Below are 6,000 nucleotides of genomic sequence, written 5' to 3' on the forward strand. Positions count from 1 at the left end.
ACCCAGTGTCCAAAAGTAGACCCCCCGATTTCCAAACTTGCAGCTAGATCCATAGTTGCAGTGGAGGATGGCGCTTCACTTAAGGATGCCAATGACAGACAGATGGACCTTTGGTTAAAATCTGTCTATGAAGCTATCGGCGCGTCGTTTGCTCCAGCATTCGCAGCCGTATGGGCACTCCAAGCTATTTCAGCTGGTTTAGCAAAAGTGGATGCTATCATACATCCAGCGGTGCCGCAAGTGGCGTCCCTTACCTCGCAGATGTCTGCGTTTGCGTCTTACGCTATCAATGCGGTCCTAGAATCTACCAGCCGCACCTCAATGGCGTCCGCCAATTCGGTAGTTTTGCGCAGAGCCTTGTGGTTAAAGGACTGGAAAGCAGATGCTGGTTCCAAAAAATGTTTAACCAGCTTGCCTTTATCTAGAGATAGACTGTTTGGCGAGCCATTGGCTGACATCATTAAACAGTCCAAGGGTAAAGACTCTTCCTTACCCCAGCCCAGATCAAGCAAACCTCAGCAGAAAAAATGGCAGCAGAGGTTTCAGTCCTTTCGAGGTTCGGGCAAGACACAATTCTCCTCGTCCAAAGGGACTCAGAGGACGCAAACAGTCTCAGATTCCTGGCGGGCTCACGCACGCCCCAAGAAAGCAAATGGAGGAACCGCTTCCAAAGCGGCTACCTCATGACTTCCAGCCCCCCCCCTCCGCATCTCCGGTCGGGGGCAGGCTCTCCCGCTTTTCCGACATTTGGATGTCACAGGTCAAAGACCGGTGGGTGACAAACATTTTGTCTCGCGGGTACAGAATCGAGTTCAGTTCTCGTCCTCCAGCTCGGTTCTTCAGAACCTCCCCACATCCAGACCGAGCAGATGCCCTGCTGCAGGCGGTGGACTCCCTAAGAGCGGAAGGAGTAGTGGTTCCTGTACCGCCTCAGGAACAAGGGCGAGGGTTTTACTCCAATCTCTTTGTGGTTCCAAAAAAGGACGGCTCGTTCCGTCCTGTTCTGGATCTAAAGCTGCTCAACAAACATGTGCACGCCAGACGGTTCCGGATGGAAACCCTCCGCTCTGTCGTTGCCTCAATGTCTCAAGGAGACTTCCTTGCCTCAATATACATCAAAGATGCTTATCTCCACGTGCCAATTGCTACAGAACATCAACGTTTTCTACGTTTTGTGATAGGAAACGACCATCTTCAGTTCGTAGCTCTGCCATTCGGTCTGGCGACAGCCCCCCGGGTCTTCACCAAGGTCATGGCGGCGGTGGTAGCAGTCTTGCACTCTCAGGGACACTCGGTGATCCCTTACCTAGACGATCTACTTGTCAAGGCACCCTCTCAAGAGGCATGCCAACTCAGTCTACATGCTACGCTGGAGACTCTACAGACGTTCGGATGGATCATCAACTTTCCAAAGTCGAATCTGTCACCGTCACAGTCGCTAACGTATCTTGGCATGGAGTTTCATACTCGAGCAGCGAGAGTGAAGCTTCCGCTGAACAAGCAGCGGTCCCTACAAACAGGGGTGCAATCCCTCCTTCAAGGCCAGTCGCACCCCTTACGGCGCCTCATGCACTTCCTCGGGAAGATGGTGGCAGCCATGGAAGCAGTTCCCTTTGCGCAGTTTCATCTGCGCCCACTTCAATGGGACATTCTCCGCCAATGGGACGGGAAGTCAACGTCCCTGGACAGGAAAGTCTCTCTTTCCCAGACGGCCAAGGACTCTCTACAATGGTGGCTCCTCCCCACCTCATTGTCTCAGGGAAGATCCTTCCTGCCCCCATCCTGGGCAGGGGTCACGACAGATGCGAGTCTGTCAGGGTGGGGAGCATTGTTTCTCCACCACAGGGCCCAGGGGACGTGGACTCCGCAGGAGTCCACCCTTCAGATCAATGTTCTGGAAATCAGGGCAGTGTATCTTGCCCTACTGGCCTTCCAACAGTGGCTGGAAGGAAAGCAGATCCGAATCCAGTCGGACAACTCCACAGCGATGGCATACATCAACCACCAAGGAGGGACGCGCAGTCGGCAAGCATTCCAAGAAGTCCGGCGCATTCTAATGTGGGTGGAGGACACAGCATCCACCATATCCGCGGTTCACATCCCAGGCGTAGAAAATTGGGAAGCAGACTTCCTCAGTCGCCAGGGCATGGACGCAGGGGAGTGGTCCCTTCACCCGGACGTGTTTCAGGAAATCTGTCGCCGATGGGGAGTGCCGGACGTCGACCTAATGGCGTCCCGGCACAACAACAAGGTCCCGGCATTCATGGTCGCGCGATCAAAGAGCTCTGGCGGCAGACGCATTAGTTCAAGATTGGTCGCAGTTCCGGCTCCCATACGTCTTCCCACCTCTGGCACTCTTGCCCAGAGTGTTACGCAAGATCAGATCCGATTGCAGCCGCGTCATACTCGTCGCCCCAGACTGGCCGAGGAGATCGTGGTATCCGGATCTGTGGCATCTCACGGTCGGTCGACCGTGGTCACTGCCAGACCGACCAGACTTACTGTCCCAAGGGCCGTTTTTTCCATCAGAATTCTGCGGCCCTGAACCTGACTGTGTGGCCATTGAGTCCTGGATCCTAGCGTCCGCAGGATTATCTCAAGGAGTCGTAGCCACAATGAGACAAGCTAGGAAGTCAACGTCTGCTAAGATCTACCACAGAACGTGGAAGATTTTCTTATCCTGGTGCTCTGCACAGAGAGTATCCCCTTGGCCATTTGCATTGCCCACCTTTCTTTCCTTCCTGCAATCGGGGTTGGAAAAGGGCTTGTCGCTCAGCTCCCTTAAAGGGCAAGTCTCGGCACTCTCTGTGTTTTTTCAGAAGCGTCTAGCACGTCTTCCTAAGGTGCGCACGTTCCTACAGGGGGTCTGTCATATTGTGCCCCCGTACAAGCGGCCGTTAGATCCATGGGATCTGAACAGAGTACTAGTTGCTCTGCAAAAGCCGCCCCTTCGAGCCTCTAAAGGACGTTTCCTTTTCTCGCCTGTCACAGAAAGTGGCGTTTCTTGTTGCGATCACATCGCTTCGGCGAGTGTCTGAGCTGGCAGCTCTGTCATCCAAGGCTCCCTTCCTGGTGTTCCACCAGGACAAGGTAGTGCTGCGCCCCATTCCGGAGTTTCTCCCTAAGGTTGTATCCTCGTTTCATCTTAATCAGGATATATCCTTGCCTTCCTTTTGTCCTCAGCCGGTTCACCGGTATGAGAAAGACTTACGTTTGCTAGATCTGGTGAGAGCACTCAGAATCTATATTTCTCGCACGGCGCCTATCCGCCGTTCAGATGCACTTTTTGTCCTTGTCGCTGGCCAGCGCAAGGGGTCGCAGGCTTCTAAAGCCACCCTGGCTCGATGGATCAAAGAACCAATTCTGGAAGCCTACCGTTCTGCTGGGCTTCCGGTTCCTTCAGGGCTGAAAGCCCACTCAACCAGAGCTGTGGGTGCGTCCTGGGCTTTGCGACACCAGGCTTCGGCTCAACAGGTGTGCCAGGCAGCTACCTGGTCGAGTCTGCACACTTTCACCAAACATTATCAGGTGCATACCTATGCTTCGGCGGATGCCAGCTTAGGTAGAAGAGTCCTGCAGGCGGCAGTGACATCCCCGTAGGGGAGGGCTGTTTTGCAGCTCTAACATGAGGTATCTCTTTACCCACCCAGGGACAGCTTTTGGACGTCCCAATCGTCTGGGTCTCCCAATAGAGCGCTGAAGAAGAAGGGAATTTTGTTACTTACCGTAAATTCCTTTTCTTCTAGCTCTTATTGGGAGACCCAGCACCCGCCCTGTTGTCCTTCGGGATTTTTTTGTTGTTTGCGGGTACACATGTTGTTCATGTTGAACGGTTTTTCAGTTCTCCGACGTTATTCGGAGTTAATTTGTTTAAACCAGTTATTGGCTTCCTCCTTCTTGCTTTGGCACTAAAACTGGAGAACCCGTGATACCACGGGGGGGGTATAGCCAGAAGGGGAGGGGCCTTGCACTTTTTAGTGTAGTGCTTTGTGTGGCCTCCGGAGGGCAGTAGCTATACCCCAATCGTCTGGGTCTCCCAATAAGAGCTAGAAGAAAAGGAATTTACGGTAAGTAACAAAATTCCCTTCTTTGTACATAGGGGGCAGTATTATAGTCGTTATATTCTTGTACATAGGGGTAGTATTATAGTAGTTATATTTTTGGTTTTAGGGTGCAGTATTATAGTAGTTTTATTTTTGTACATAGAGGCAGTATTATAGTAATTATATTCTTGTACATAGGGGGCAGTATTATAGTAGTGATATTCTTGTATAAAGGGGTAGTATTCTAGTAGTTATATTCTTGTACATAGGGGCAGTATTCTAGTAGTTATATTCTTGTACATAGGGGGCAGTATTATAGTAGTGATATTCTTGTACATAGAAGCAGTATTATAGTAGTTATGTTCTTGAACATAGGGGCAGTATTATAGTAGTGATATTCTTGTACATAGGGGCAGTATTATATTAGTTATATTCTTGTACATAGGGGCAGTATTCTAGTACTTATATTCTTGTACATAGGGGCAGTATTATAGTAGTTATATTCCTGTACATAGGGCAGTATTATAGCAGTTATATTCTTGAACATAGGGGCAGTATTATAGTAGTGATATTCTTGTACATAGGGGCAGTATTATATTAGTTATATTCTTGTACATAGGGGCAGTATTCTAGTAGTTATATTCTTGTACATAGGGGGCAGTATTATAGTAGTTATATTCTTGTACATGGGAGAAGTATTATAGTAGTTATATTCTTGTACATAGGGGCAGTATTATAGTAGTTATATTCTTGTACATAAGAGCAGTATTATAGTAGTTATATTCTTGTACATAGGGGCAGTATTATAGTAGTTATATTCCTGTACATAGGGCAGTATTATAGCAGTTATATTCTTGTACATAGGGGCAGTATTATAGTAGTTATATTCCTGTACATAGGGCAGTATTATAGCAGTTATATTCTTGTACATAGGAGCAGTATTATAGCAGTTATATTCTTGTACATAGGGGCAGTATTATAGTAGTTATATTCTTGTAAATAGGGGGCAGTATTATAGTAGTTATAGTCTTGTACATAAGAGCAGTATTATAGTAGTTATATTATTGTACATAGGAGCAGTATTATAGTAGTTATATTCTTGTACATAGGGGCAGTATTATAGTAGTTATATTCCTGTACATAGGGCAGTATTATAGCAGTTAAATTCTTGTACATAGGAGCAGTATTATACAGTTATATTCTTGTACATAGGGACAGTATTATAGTAGTTATATTCTTGTAAATAGGGGGCAGTATTATAGTAGTTATAGTCTTGTACATAAGAGCAGTATTATAGTAGTTATATTCTTGTACATAGGAGCAGTATTATAGTAGTTATATTCTTGTACATAGGGGCAGTATTATAGTAGTTATATTCCTGTACATAGGGCAGTATTATAGCAGTTATATTCTTGTACATAGGAGCAGTATTATAGCAGTTATATTCTTGTACATAGGGGCAGTATTATAGTAGTTATATTCTTGTAAATAGGGGGCAGTATTATAGTAGTTATAGTCTTGTACATAAGGGCAGTATTATAGTAGTCATATTCTTGTATATAGGGGCAGTATTATAGTAGTTATGTTCTTTTACATGGGGCAGTATTATAGTAGTTTTATATTCTTGTACATGGGGCAGTATTATAGTAGTTATATTCCTGTACATAGGAGCAGTATTATAGCAGTTATATTCTTGTACATAGGGGCAGTATTATAGTAGTTATATTCCTGTACATAGGGCAGTATTATAGCAGTTATATTCTTGTACATAGGGGGCAGTATTATAGTAGTGATATTCTTGTACATAGAAGCAGTATTATAGTAGTTATATTCTTGTACATAGGGGCAGTATTATAGTAGTTATATTCTTGTACATAAGAGCAGTATTATAGTAGTTATATTCTTGTACATAGGGGGCAGTATTCTAGTAGTTATATTCTTGTACATAGGGGGCAGT

The 6,000-nt window shown here is 46.4% G+C and overlaps 1 protein-coding gene across 1 annotated transcript in view; it reads left to right on the forward strand.

The window, feature by feature from the left end:
• Window positions 1-6,000, forward strand: part of DMAP1 (DNA methyltransferase 1 associated protein 1) — a 61,769-nt gene that overhangs the window by 54,453 nt on the left and 1,316 nt on the right. The gene's annotated exons all lie outside the window — the stretch shown is intronic.

This window comes from Anomaloglossus baeobatrachus, chromosome 8 (genome assembly GCF_048569485.1).
Source record: "Anomaloglossus baeobatrachus isolate aAnoBae1 chromosome 8, aAnoBae1.hap1, whole genome shotgun sequence".
In the NCBI taxonomy this organism is placed as follows: domain Eukaryota; kingdom Metazoa; phylum Chordata; class Amphibia; order Anura; family Aromobatidae; genus Anomaloglossus; species Anomaloglossus baeobatrachus.